Here is a 15,252-nt window from a genome sequence, read left to right as displayed (position 1 = left end):
TTATTAATCGCCATACGGGCATAAGTATTTCTAGAATGGCACGAAGTAAGTTCGCGTTATCATCTAGACCGAGACTCTGGGCTCAAGTTCGCGAACGTAATTCATGCCAATTAGAGTTGCCTTATCCATTCCGGTGTCTAGATGTTCTTGGGATACCACGATCGCGCACAGAGAGGGGAAGAGAGACAGAGAAAGAGAGAGCTAGAGACTGATTCTCTTGGAAGAAGAATCAAATCCAAGTTGCGCTGGCTTAAATTGCTTCGGACAAATTACTTCGGTATCACGCTTGGAAATAACTTCCCGATTCATTTCGAATCCGAAATTTACTATGTATAATTCTGCTGAGATTGGTCAACTTTCTCTCGACGTGATCATACTACTATACATACCTTAAGTTAGGACTTGGAATTTTCAATTTTGATTTCTGTGCTTGCTTCAATTAATATTTCAATGCCCTGGAGCAAATTTTCATGCAGATTATTCCAAATTTATATTATAATTTATATTACAATGAAACTTTTGACTAATCTGCAATCAACACTTTCTTCAGGAACGCTATTTGAGATAGTCGATGTTAAATAATCCGATACAATAAAGCCTTGAGACAACTCTGAAAATTTTATTCATAGACAAAAGTAATAATACTAGAAATTAATAATTATCTACCATTTAAAAAGTATAACAAGGGTTACGCCGATCCATTGTTATCTTTTTTCACCGTGGATGATGCCGATGCCTTTCGGGCCAAACTAATTTAAAAACTTGGCAGTTCCTATGAATAATTTCGAGAGGGACTATGTGAGGATCAGGCGAAATCCTGCATTTGTTGAAGAACGCTCAAATTGCTGAACGTACAGAAATTTCCACGCACGTAAACGCTCACCAACGCACGGGAGAACCCTATACGTGTGTAATGTACACGCTGTTCCGTGGTTTAGTTCCCGCGAAATCCAGTATTGTTCACCTCCTCGTTTTCAACGTTGCGATTCCATGCGAACCATGTTGTTTTCCCCGTTCTTACCGCTTTTATCCGATTGTTTTGGTACGTCTATGATTCTTACATCGTTTCATTCGCGTCCTATAAAAATATCGTTCGCGATGCAACAATAAATAAACAAATCCATTTCTCCATTAATTCTTCGCAGCAACTCGCTCCTCTTCACTTTAGCTCGATCAATTGATCATTAAAAGGTAAGGACATTTTTCATACCTTCCTTTCTCTTTTTTTTCTGAAAATATACACTCTTAAGATCAAAAGATCTGGATCGGCAACGTGAATCAGTCGATTCTAATAATCGATCTGCCTTCTTCTATTTTGTCTTTAAATATTTGTACACACATATCTCTAAGATTACATTATGATATTTTATATCATCTACAAAATAATCTATCAGAGAGAAAAAACTCGATACTATTATTTCATCATTCACAAAATGAAAATTGATATATTTTATCCTTTTCTTAAACTCGACCGCGCGAATTATCATAATTTCTCTCTCTCTCTCGTTCACCTGGTAAATTTATTATTATCAGTGTGAAACTCCCGCTTTATACCGCGATACGTGGATCAGGCCGCATTAGATTCTCCCGGTGAAATCCCTTTTGCGTTCAACTCGGATAAAGCGACCCGCACCTAGAATCCACCGCGTCAATGGCCTAAATTCTGTGGATGGATGCGACGACCGTAAGTAAAGAGGAAAAGGAGCGGCAGCTTCGCGCGCTGCCTGCTTGCCTGCCTGGCTTCCTGCAAGGCGAGTGTTAACGCACGTGCACAGCTGTTGCTCGAACGTTATGCAAGTTTTATTCAAAATGTAGCGCATCTCGCGAGCACGGACGATCTCTGCGATTTGTCGGCATAATTAAGAGCGATTTCGCGAAGCGTGAAAATAAACGTCGATCCCGTCGACTGGGTTGCATTCTTGCGCCGAGCTACCGCGTATATTACGGCTGCATATTTCAGCTTTCACATTTCAGCGAGCCGTTTTACCCGCTCTTACCGTCGAATTATCAACGACATGCTTCAAAAACCTGCCCGCTTGCGACCGTTAAAGCTTAATTGCACCGTGAGCTAACTGCCGTTGCGCTAATGAGTTTCGAATAAAAGCGTTAATGCAGCATCATGTCTGTAAATACTCCCGCGCCGCGTTGATTTTTGCCGATCTAAGCATCGGCTGACCAAGGGCCTTCTCGTGTTTGTGCAAGGCGAATGTAAATTGCAATGTTCGTATGCGAGCAGTTGCGTTTTCATCGGCGTTCTTATTTGCATTTTTACAGAGCATCGCCGCGCATATAAGCGTGAAACGCACATACGTAGAATGGACCGACTGTGTGCGCTCCAATTTTCCAGCTATTCATTGAATTGCTCGTGATTAACTCCGTCAGTTTCAATTTTTGCTATAGATCGTAAGCGCAAATTATCAACTATCGTCAACAGTACCAGAAAACGTTATCTGTCCAATCTTTACGAATCGATATCGATATTGATGCACTTGACGAGCGCAATTATAAAATGAATGTATCAGTTACGAAGAAATAAAATATATAAAATGACACTTATTATCTATTTTGCGTATATATTATATCACATAGTAAAAAGATTCGCAAAGTACTTCGCAAAAGTTGAATGGCATACACATTCTGAACTGGCCGATCCATCTTGCACGGTCAGTTTCTTGAATATATGGGTATAAAAGTATCGTGCTCTCACTTTTTATAAGCTCAGCTCGGCCTGTCATGAGGAGCTGACGTTCTGGCAACATGTGTCAGAACTTGAAGATTGTCGGAAACTTCTTTTAGAGAAAGTAGTTATTTTCTATTGGATGCTCTATCAGTCGCACACGCACGATTACGGAGGAAAAGTTTCGCAATTCTTCAAGATTCTTTCACCAAATCGCAACAGTCCAAACTCAACAAATTACTCGTCAAATTACTTGCGTCGAAAAATGATACTCGCAACTTGGATGGAATGTTTTCTTACATATATAGTCTTCATGCTTTTGTAATCGCGAATAAATTGTGAGATTATTTTTTCATATTATTCAATGTTCTTATGTTATATTATAATTGCACTGCTTTCCTTTGCAGAAACGTAATCGCGATATGTGGACAAAACATGAATAATCCATCGGCGAATCGGGTGTAAAGTTAACAACGCAAACATGGTACATCGATTTATCTTGCGACAATGAAAGAAACGTATCAATGGTCTTTACAGCGTCCGAGTATTTTGGAGCCTCGCTGGAGAGCGATCAGATGCATGGTCTGTTGCATGCGAATGCGCTTCCTATACGCTGAATATTCATGCAACAATTTGTAATTTGTATCGAGCCAGAGGTCCGCACATACATTTGCAACCATCAACATAATTTTTCATCCTCGGCAATCCTCGAATAAAGCAATTTTTCCGAATCACGAAACTAATGAATTTTAATCGTATCAAGCGACTTGCGTTCGTGCTGCTCGCGACGCCATACATCTGATTGCCATCTTGCGTGTGTGAGAGAAAAATCTTTTATTAGAAGCTACGTAATTGCAATGCTTTACAGCTGTTGATTAACCCGCCCGGAGGTGGATAGAAAGAAAGAGAGAAAGATAGAAAGAGAGAGAGAGAAAGAAAATAAAAACTGACAAAAATTCAATTTAATTCTATTTGTAGAATTTCGATACTATAGTTACGTTAAATTATTTTAACGTAATTTTTGTACGGGAATAGAATAAAGCGTAACTTGAGTACACATTGTATAATATGAATCTATTTCACGAGACGATAATTACATTTCCAACAAATCCGATCACGGTCAGAATTGTCGATAACATCAAAAACCCAACCAAAAAAGACTTCAATTCATTTTGTCCAAATTTTATTTCGAAGCGAATTCTTTTATTTGATATCGAAATTCACATGCGTTCAAATTCTCGCTCGACTCCCTGCAATTCAATACAAATCTTGCGAGCATTCAATGGTGCGCGCACGTGTATCTTTCACGTATCAGTAAACGTAAACGGCACCAAGTTGTAAAACAGAAATTATCGGGGAGAACGGTACATGTCGGATTGATAGAACACTCTCGATACCCAAGGGTACGTTGAAAACGTGCGTCGACACGAGAAATCTCTCAAGCGCGTCGACAATATCCTGCCGTTTTTCGCGTAACGTTTCTTGCGCTTGCACGCCCCGTCTCAGCTGTTCTCGAATCTCTCTTCGGGAAATTAGCAGATCCGCTATGCGTTGTTCTCGCTCATGTTGCTGCTGCTGCTGTTGCCGCATCCTGCTGAATCGCAGAACTGCGAAAAAGCTGCTGCTCGTCTCGCCACCGTTTGGCACGTCGACGATGAGGAGACGGCGAGAAAATAGCAATACGAGAGGAGGAAAGGGAGGAAATACATAATACGGTTATTGTAACGAATCGGGACATTAATTATCTAAAAGTTCACGCTGGCATTGGCGACTGACGATCGACTATAAAAAGCGGAAGAGACGATGAGCACGAAGAGCAGCCGATCGATCACTCGGTCGGTCGATTGGTCGGTTGATTCAACCGAGCGAAAAGAGGAGAGAATGCGAACGGTAAGAGCCTTCACGAGTTGCATTTTCTCTCTTATCCCCTCTAGTCTGTGCTCCCTCATGTTCTATCGGTAGTTGGTCGACCGATCTCGCTTCACAACGACGCGGCTGGCGAGGGTGCCGACCAACGTCCCGACGCCGCCGTCGGGTACGGGCCAATGCCCATCCGCATTTAAACGGGCAGAATTTCGAACGGAGAGCGGAGAGCGAAAGGGTGGTAGTAGTATAGTATCGATAATACGTTCCTCGCGCGCGCATGCCGGTATCGGCGTATCGAATCGGCGCGGGCAAATTCAATGGAATTACTCTCTCGACGTCTCGCACTCGCCAACGAGAAGCGACTCGAGTGCGTACTTGAAAATACGCCGCTTGAACCCGGACGCGGACGATGTACCCCGATAAAAGGGCTCTCCGCGGCATCGTGACTTTGTTCGTAAATTATTCTGCTCCGACGCGGCCCCGTACATTCCCCATATACATACCTATATACATCGTGCCCGCCTGACACAGAATTTTTAATTCTGCCGTTATTTTATCCTACGAACTGGAAACAATGATTCGCCGCATAAAAGTAGCGGGACCTTCATGCCGAACATTTTCAATCAACATATTTTATTTCACTCTTTTCCGCCCTCCGATGTGCGATGCATTTTTCGGATATAAATTTGTTTGCGTGTATATTGTGTATAAAAGCAGTATAAATATTGCGTCCACGCAGTAGGGATTCTCAAAGTAGGGGTGGATTGCGACACGATTTGGAGGCAACCGCGAGAGAACTGATTGGGTGGGAAGAAGGAAGAAGTTATGTAAATCTTTTGTGTATACATTCGATTCTATTACTTATCGAATTCCTGCCGTGAAAAACAGGGAGGCGTGACAGTTCCTAAAACATCGGAAGGAAAAGTTGCGAACCTCTGAACACAAGCATTCCCGAGCATATACCAACCATTTTCTATCTATCTTCTATTTCTATAATATATGCGCTTAAAAAGCGGAATTGCCTACGAGGACTTATAGGGTAAAGGGGTACTAAAATGTAGAATTCTAAGAATCCGAAGGCACAAACAGTGCTTTTGGGTAGACGACAAAGCGAAATAGGTCCTGTTGGTTTTGTAGAACAATGAATACGAGAACAGTTTTTTTTGGTTACTTGTTTTAAATACATGTAGTTCCGGTGAGGAGCGCATACAAAACACGTGTAACTTTTAGAACATATTTTTATCTGAGTTTGTTTATCCGCTCCCGCATATTCAAAAACAGCAAAAGAGGCATTTTTAACACCGTAACGTTGATAATTTCAACGTGAAAGTTTTTTGCAAATAGAGAATTTACATATGTAACGATGTAGCGTGCTTTTGAATCATAAATTAATTCTGAATAAATCTCTGATTGCTCGATTCTGCGTTTTTCAGCGCAAAGTGTGGGTCACTTGTTATCGTACCACTGATAAAAACCGTTTTTCTCCAGTTTTTAAGAAAAAGTTCAAGAAGAAATAAAAGGTAAGTCGACGTCGTCGCTTCGTTATACACTTTATTCCTCTATTGTCTTCTTATCCATAAGAAAAAACCTGTGCTCCACGTTTCGTGCATATCTTTGTCCAAGATGCGCTAAAGGAAATCCTTTAGTATCAGCCAGGAGCAGATAAGAACGGAATTTATGGCGAGTAAGTAGATACCATGCTACAGGGAAAGAACGCGGTGAATCGTCGTTGTAATTATTCGAAGGCCGGAGTCTGAATCAACGTAATCAAAAGAGCACTAATACAGAATCTACGAGATAAGCAAGCGTAACTTGTGCAATTGCAAACCTGCGCTAGATGAAGAGGCAGATCTCTTAGATGTAACTGTCTTCTCATATAAACTGTATTTCCATGTATTGAAAGGATAAATCCTCATATATTTTTTTCTTTTATTCTATATTCATAAAATCTAAAAATAATCATTATTAATAAATTCCGTAATATATTGCGATGCTGTGATTTATATTTAATTAATTATATAATATTTATTTAATATCTAATATTATTTTTAAAAATTGATATATTTATTTTTGTAAATCGTTTTCTTATTTATTACATTTTCTACTTCTTTCTTTCAAGTTTGGAAAACAATATCTCATATAATAATCTCATATGAATCTTTTCGCATTACCCAATAACCAAAAAAAGAGATGTCAAAGTGATGGAATTGTGTTAAAAGTCAATCGTGAGTATTCGCAATTGCTCCCGTAAACTGTCCTCGCGTACACGGGCTGGGCAATTTTTCTCGAAAACGCACACATTATTTAAAACACGGCGGTGCACAATATTATCGGCGAAAAACGCTAGAGAATCGAGCCGCATAACCGTCGTCGTCATCATCGTCGTCGTCGTCGCCGTGCCTGGTCGTCGGGGATCAGTGATTTCTCGCGCGCGTGAGGGTGGCAAATCGAATCTCCGAGGACGTTCGCGCGATCAGAAGAAGATGGAAAAGCGAGGAAAAGTCGAAGGGCCGCGCTTGCCCGAGGGTATCGGGAGGTGAGGTGGTATAGGAAAAGCCAGCCACGGGGGCGGAAGAGGATTGGAGGGCCAGAGGAGGGTTGGAGGGCGACGTGCGAGCGCACAGGGGGTTTTAGGGGGTAGGGTAGGATTGGCGGGAGAGAGACGAACGGAGGGATGAATCGGCGCTTGCGTGGTACCGTTCCTATCTACTTGTCAGCTAAGCAGAGCTGCCACCACCCCGACGCTTTTCCTTTCTCTCTCTCTCTTTCTCTCTCTCGTTCTCTTTCTCTTTCTCTCTCTCGCTCTCGTTCGCCGCGCTACTCGATAACAAACTCTACAGTACCAGTACTGGCACGGTACTCCGAACCACCGGATCGCCCTCTTTCCGCCGCCACCGGTGGTACATCGGTAACGCAAAACAAACGCGAGCGAAAATCGTGATCGACGCGATTTCTACATCCCTTACGCGCGCACGATAATTCGAGATTTACGTGCACGTGATCGCGCGCGATTTCCTTGCCGCGATTCCTCGTTGCTTCTACCGGAACGAGTGTATCGGTAAATCGTCCGGTTTTCGCGTGCTCTTCCGCTTTCCCCCGGTGGAACTCCGCGGATGTTCGCATCTTTCAATTGGCGTGCATCCGGATTGCACGTCATCGATCGCGATCGCAACGACGATAGAGACAATGTTTCCAAGTTTCATCTGTTCTCCCGTCTCTTCTCTCCTTCGCTCTTTCCTTGCGTCCACGATCCAGTGGATCTATATTAGTTCCTGAAAGTTCGCGTAAAGAATGACAAAAGGAGATGGATTTGTTGTAACTTCTCGCCGTATTTTTTTCTATGGAACACTCGCACGCAGTTTGTAAAATGTAAGATTGCAATTGCACATATTACTTTGTTGCTCGATTAGATAAGACAAACTTGCACGCGTGGGTTCAGTGGATACGAGGCGGTTATTTGGCGGACTCGGGGCTAAATTTCCTACGGGCTGGTTTCACCGATGTCGATTAACGTAAACTGTGATTGACTGAGGGTCGGTTGTAGCAACGTCGCTTAGGGCTCTGACATTGCTTAAGTCAATTTTCTCTCCGTCTCTCTCTCTCTCTCTCTCTCTCACATATATACACACACACGCGCGCGCGCGCACACACACACATCCCGTTCGCATCTCGGAGAGAACTATAATCTACAAAGGGGTAACCAGGTCGCGATAGACCCAGTTGTTGGATCAGGCTTGCCCGAGTTGCGTGATTGATACAACTCAGTCGCCCGTTCGCCGTCTACGCCGATGAATGACGCGTGGACTAGTGCATTCGACAAATATTCCCGCTTTCAACATCATGAAATCTTCCGCCACACAGCCCGAGCAGAAACGCGACGGATCGATTTTTCATCCCCCTTCTTTGTTGGACCACGCGCTCGTGGTTAACGCGTTAATCGACGGACCGGCAAAACTCGCGGCCGCGAAAAAGACGAACGACGACGCGGAGATTGCTCGTCCACCTTGTCGTTCTCTTTTGTACGCCGCTGGTTATGGTGTATAACTTGTTGCTCCCGGGCAAACGAACGTGCAGCGGCCGCGAATTGCAATTTCAGATCTTCAGCCGGGCCACCGATGGCAGATTGCCATGCCCGCTTTTGGATATCCTTTTTTTCCTCCCGTTTCCCGCGTCCCTCTCCACCTTTTGCCATCGTTTCGATTCAGCGATAAAAACGAACGACTGTGCGCGCTTGTTACTCGGAAGTGAGGAGGAGAACGGAGGAGACAGGAAATGAGGGAAAAGCAGAAAGAGAAAGAACAGAAAACATCCTAAAGGATATACGGGAATCCTCGATCCCGTCGCACTCTCGGCCTTCCTCGTTATTTGCGGCTTAGGACGGCTACAAATCAAACAGAGTCGTCGTGACCGTACCCTACTATGCCCCCCGATATTTGCCGCCACGATTATCCCGTTTTCCCTCGCATGGATTCCCGACCATTCTCTCCAACCTCCTCTGAAGCGAGCGCCGGCCGATTCATTGTTGGCGGAACGCGCGGATATCAGACAAATTGAAAAGTTCGTGGAGACCGTCCTCGCGAAACCTCGATTCCTTCCCTTACGAAAGAGCAAATCGACTGCGGGATATCGCATCGCGGATCGAGAGTATCATCGCGGAAACGAAGTTTCCTTTCTCCGCTTCGGATAATTTCTACACTCGGGCGACCTTCCATGTGAATCGCTCATCGGGAGTCGCGATCTAAAGTTGCGAGCGACATCGTCGAACCTAAGGGTGCTGCGCGATAAGGAGGTTTGCTTGCACGGGAAAGAGGGAGAGAGATATTCCGTTCTCATGAACCGTTAGTTAAAATCAACGGTTCGATCTGATGCCCCGTCGTTTCCCAGAGATGGAACTGAAAAGACGGGAGGAATCACTTAAATCTTCGTTAAGTTTAACTAATGTTTCAGAGAGAAAGAAAGAGGAAAAGAATGCTATCTTGATAGCAACTATCATCTCGTGACAGTCTCGATTTCGCTCGCGTGTCTCAACGCTTGCCTTCCACTTTGACTCTACTCTTGTCCTCTTTCACCCTTTCTTTTTCTCTTCTATCTCTTTTCCTCGCACGGGAGAAATTCGATTTCGCGGAACGACGCGGCGGGGTGACAAATTGAATTTTTCTCAGTTGTCCTCTATCAGCCCCGGAGGGACCGAGTCCGGTCCCACGAAGGGCTTTATTTATTAAAAAGGCTGAGCCTCCGTGCGAAAGTCGCGCACAGCTCACTCTCGAGAGTGACACTCGATTTCAGAGGCAAGTCGCGAGCACGATAAATTGACCGGGTAAACAGAAGGAGAGGCTTCTTGCGGTTTCTTCGTCAGCGTCTCACGGGTCACGAGGAGTGACGAGAATTAACCAATTACTGTGTCAGCTGAAATGGACTTGCACTTTTCGCCCGGTTGCCGCCGTCGACGGCGCGCGCGATATCGCATCCCTCCGGGACGTGAGCTGCCAAACGCCCACTACGAAGATTAAGTAGTTACGGATCGTTCTGGTCCGACCGTGACCGCCTTTTTCCACTGTTTAAAATTCTGCCGTCGACCAACCGCAGGTTTCTTGATGAAGTTTGATAAAGTGGAAGAATTAAGTAGTTATGGGTCGATAGCAATGAGATTTAATTGATACCTTCACTCGAACTTCACTGTCTAGACTTTATAAACTTTAAATCCTTATTGGATTCAAGTGATTTCGAACGCATCGAGAGCAGATGTAAGTAATAGTCTTCTTTTCTTTCTCTCTCTGAAATTTTCACGGAGAATGCCTCCCGAGCATTTGAGCGATTTACGATTCTCGTCTACCTCCTTGTGCCGCTTTCAACCAAACGAGAATCAAATAAAACCTTTTTTTCTATCGAGTTCCGATTATTACGATTATATAGTAAGATCGATTAAAATTGTGCTTTTCTTCTCAAGATTTCGCCAGCAATAAATAAGTCTCTTCTTAATAACGAATCACACCGCGCGGAAATTAAGAAAAATAAGTAACCGGGTTTCGCTTTGAGTACATCTCGCTCTTCTAACTTTACAGCACCGAGAACTTTTGTTGGTCGCTTCTTGTATCTCGGCAAACTGCGCGAGTTAAACAGTTACGAATTGCTTACACTCGACTGTACCACTCGTATTTCTTCCGCGTCCCAAATCCCGCCACCGATTTGTAACGTCCTTTATTGCGAATGGATTTCGGGTGACAATAAAATCTCGAACGGTCACACGCTCGCCACCGGGTGAACCTAATTTTTCTATCAGTTAGAGTTCTGCCATGAATTTCCTTTAAAGCCGCGCTCCGCAAAGGGCTATGAGAAAAATTGAGTAGTTACAGATTAAATCAAGTCACAATCTAAGTTCGTACTTCGCTGAAGCTCGTTCATCACTTTGTAACTATCCTTTTACTATCGTACTATCGATAGATTTAAAAATTTGTAATAAACAGATTATTTTCTAATCTTCGTTAATGTTACAGAAATAGTCATAATGAATCGCTTATGTCCCATTAAGTAATATTCCATACATCCATTTGGTCACATTGACTCCACTATGTAATATAAAAATATAAAAATATAAAAATATAAAAATATAAAAGATTTACTTATTTATTTTTATTACTGCCTATAGTGTAATGTAGAATTAATTTTTGTAGTAAAAGTCCTCTAATTTACGAGAATTAAAATAATTGATATACGACTTTTAAAGATGTTATTATAGAATGATTTTATTTTATGATTTTCATAGTGAAAATGATGTCGTTCAAGCGAAAATATAATCTCTTCTTAACTTGGAAAAAAAAAGGAAATAAAAGTTATGTGCTCCTTTGGGTAGATTTAATTCGCATTCTTCTTTGGAGAACGTGCCGCTGATTTGCGACGCTTTTCCGACCGTGGCGAACATTCCGAAAAGCTATGAGAACTCAGAAATTACGGATCTCTTCGAATGGACCTAACACGCATATCTATATATATCTTTCAGCATTCTAGTATAGCAAGGATTCTTCCAGTAAGTTCTCGTTAGAAATGCCAGAAAATTTCTCCACTCAATTCTTCAGGAAGTATCAAAGCAAGTTTTACAAAGTTAAAAATACAAGATAATCTCTAACTAACATGATCTCTCTTTCTCTATAAGATTTTTGTAAATTCTGATATCAAGAATCGAGGAGAAAAGGTAAACAATTTAATAACTTGCTTCGGATTTAATTCATTTTCGATATTTTTCTTTCTTTTATCTATATTGCGATAAGAAACAAATAATGAAAATACATTAAGGAGATTGTAAAACAAGAGTTCTCCGAGGAGGTTGCCGGAGAGGGTGAATCTCTGTACGTATACGGAAATTTCGAGATCTTGAGAGGAAAAAGGTTATTTGAGTGTACTGCCATTTAGATTCTTTACTCCTCCTCCTAATTAATTTTTCGGAGTCCCATCTTTCAAGCAATTCTCCAAGGAAACATTTTCTTGTTTCCGACCCCTTGTACTTCTACTTTCGTTGCTTACCAGGCAGCTTTCGAGACCTTGTTGTACAGTGGCGTCGGAAGTCGATTTCTCTCCAGAAAGAGAATCATCTGTGAACGGGGCTCTGTCTCGTACGCTTTGTTTGTTCCTACCCAAAAAACATTGGGGTCGCGACATGCCAACCGTTTAATTTTCTTTCAGCGCTGCGCGCGCTGTCGGCAATTTCCGAAAGGGTCGTTAACACGGATCCCATCTCCTCCTTTGTGTCCGTTGCCCCAAGAAGCGGGTTACGATCTTCTTATCGCAACCAACTAACATTCTCGCGAAACATTCTCGCTTACTTATTAACACATACAAGTATGGGATGAATGTAGAACTCTTCATCAGAAATCGTCGACTTTGCGATTTTCAAAGATCTAAATCATCATCGTATTCCTTTCTTTCTCCCTTTCTCTTTCTCATTTTCTCTCTGATTCCGATATCGAAAGAACGACGGAGGGAAAGCGGGCGCGACGACTACTAATTGGAAAGCTGACGTGAAGATTAAAGATTTCCCAGACCCGCCCTTTTCTCGCGCGGTCGTTGCAACGGCCGCGGCGACGGCGGTGCTTAACTGAAATTACGTCAACTGGCGAGTGCGGTTGTACATTATCGACTGACGTAATTGGGTATTCGTTAGAAATAAATGGCCGCTAATGTGATTTCCGGCAGGTATCTCTCTCTCTTTTCCTCCCTCGCCGATAATGCACGCCGGTCAAAGTAATGCTGGCCGAAACGATGAAAACATCATAAACCCGATAGCGCACGCGGTTCTCTCACTCTCCTCCCTCCCGCAGTAATGATCGGACGGTTTAATCATTTACCACACCAACGAGGGTCGCCGAGGCGCTGACACGCCAAACTCGGGAAGGAAAACTCACTGAAAATCGGGCACGTCAACCAGCGGTGAAACCTGCCATCTCGCTGCCCCAGTGCCGTTAACGTCGAGGACAGTCTTGTGATAAACTTCCAGCGCACAGTGAAATAAGTTGCGTCGTGAATCATCAGGTAGGTCCTCAGCTCTCTTGAGCCTCGTTTCGTAAAACTACAAAACCCGGAGCGGAGAAAGCGTGAGAGTGAGATATGTGTTATGTTCCTAGAACGCTAACAGGCCCCGAGGTACGTATACATCCGATAAAATTACAATCATGGAAACACGGATGAGAAATTTCGTACGTATGTTGGCCGCAATAAACTGTGCAGATTATCAGGAGATGAAAATTAAAAAAATTTTTTAAGTTTCTTTGAAAACGATTAGAATCGCGCGTCCTCGCCTTTCACATGAGTTTCAATTCCGTCTTATATACTCACGTAGCAATAAAAGTACATGACGAGATAATTAATTATCTCGACAAGAACTTGTGAATGCGATCTAATATGGTAAACGTTGTAATCTTACGCGGCACTCTAAAATTTTCTCTCACATTTCCGGTGCAATTTTACGGCGCGTGATTCAATTGTTATTGACGATAACAGCGAGTCTGCGATACTTTCGAAACTACCTCCTGTGTTGTAATGGCGGTTGCGTAATTATGTGCGATGCGTACTGCATTTAATGTTGTTTGGCTGTCAATGCCGTTGGTCAGCGAGCGCAACGGGACTGGTAATTGTTGTTTACAACGCGCTACCACGCGCTATTGTGCAACGATGACACTACCCTGGCACGTGGTGAATGGTACGTTGATGGAAAATGACAGATTTTACTGGCGATGCAAAATTGAGAGAATTGATCAAACGTCAATTGTCACGTGTGCCTTATCACTGGAGTATGAAGTTTGTTTATCCAACATTTCGCTCGGCAGCATTGCGGTAAGATGTGCCACAGATTTTCATCGAACCGACATACTTTTGTCGTAGGAGTACGTATCTATAATCTGGAGTAATTTTATATTCCCGCTTTTCCGTTGTTCTTGTTTATATTTTAATACACATTGTTGTATTTATATTTTCAATAGCAAAAGAATAGCACGTTGATCTCACACAAAGCGGAATAAATTTCGCCATCGTAAATAGCGATCGGCTTAAATCCGGTTTACATGAATAAAGCCTGTTCAATTTACTTCGGCAAACAATGAATACACCGCACACGCAGGCGGCGATATATTTTTGGGATTATTTCGACGATGCGCCGCAAATGTTTCTCCGTGGTACGACTTTCCTAAATCGCGAAAATTTACGCGGACGTCACCACCGCGTTCGTTAAACTACGTGCACAGATCGCGGTCGTTCTTTATGATATCGACATTACGCGATCTCTCGTTTACCGCAAAGTCCGATATTCTAACCGAAGTGGCCGAGTATCTTCTAATGTCAATATGTATTCTCTCGCAGCTGTTCGCCTATGTATAAGGGCCGCACGTATACCTTCGTAGACGATCAGTATCCAGTTTCGTGCGTTTCTCTCGCGAAGCTGGATATGGAAGCCAATATCGTCCATCTAAGCAGATTAACGATCGGGTCATTTATATTAAATTGTATTTGGCTTTCTACGGAGACTCTTGCACCCGCGATCTTTCTCACCACATCGTCGGGGATTTCTTGCGTATCGTTTAATAAATGATAGTGGTATTGAACCGATAGCAGACAATAATCAGCAAGCACGCTATCTCGTTAAATCTAAATTTGCACTGTGTTCACATTTCAGCTGCGTTCTCTATTCACCGCACGTTTATAAGAAAAATGTGTTTACCCTGATATGCGGTCTTGAATACATACAGTTTAAATTAATTAAAACATTTTTGTGTATTAAACAAACACGTATAACGTGAATTTTACAGATCTGGTATTACACACTAGTCAATATGTTTCTTTTATTACACGTCCGTATGTAAAAAGATAATGGAACACGTGTTCGGCTTTTATACGAATAACGTTATTACAAGCTGTAATAAATGATAGACGCGACCGACAGACACGAACGTCAAAAACATTTTTGACACTCGTCGCGGAAAAACTCGCAACGAATTTTTGGGGATGCGAAAAATAAACTGCCCGAACCTTTTTCACGCTTTGAAATCCAGTTTTTCCGTGTGCGGCGCACGGTACAAATGTATCTCGGTTGAAGTATCTCCCGTGACGTAGAGGTGCAAAGCTTATCCGTCCCGGGGGCAGCTTTCGGTATTAATCTGACTAGGCATAAATCTCTCACTAATCCACGTAACGTTGTAACCGCAGCCTACGTCGCGCCTGCTACT

The 15,252-nt window shown here is 42.8% G+C and overlaps 1 protein-coding gene across 8 annotated transcripts in view; it reads left to right on the top strand.

The window, feature by feature from the left end:
- Positions 1–7,367: 7,367 nt before the first annotated feature.
- Positions 7,368–15,252, top strand: part of LOC113561370 (5-hydroxytryptamine receptor 2A-like) — a 106,020-nt gene continuing 98,135 nt past the window's right edge. For 2 of the 8 annotated variants that reach the window (XM_026972153.1, XM_026972166.1), the window contains exons 1-2: positions 7,368–9,332; positions 12,856–13,066. The gene's annotated coding sequence lies outside the window, so the exon portion shown is untranslated. Of the gene's footprint in view, positions 9,333–12,507; positions 12,731–12,820; positions 13,067–13,158; positions 13,178–15,252 lie in introns of all 8 variants that reach the window. The other 6 variants (XM_026972160.1, XM_026972171.1, XM_026972174.1 and 3 more) reach the window with 6 other exon arrangements.

The sequence above is a fragment of the Ooceraea biroi genome, chromosome 1 (genome assembly GCF_003672135.1).
Source record: "Ooceraea biroi isolate clonal line C1 chromosome 1, Obir_v5.4, whole genome shotgun sequence".
Taxonomy (NCBI): domain Eukaryota; kingdom Metazoa; phylum Arthropoda; class Insecta; order Hymenoptera; family Formicidae; genus Ooceraea; species Ooceraea biroi.
Note: the sequence above shows the minus strand (reverse complement) of the source record. Positions and strands in the feature narration are given on the sequence as shown.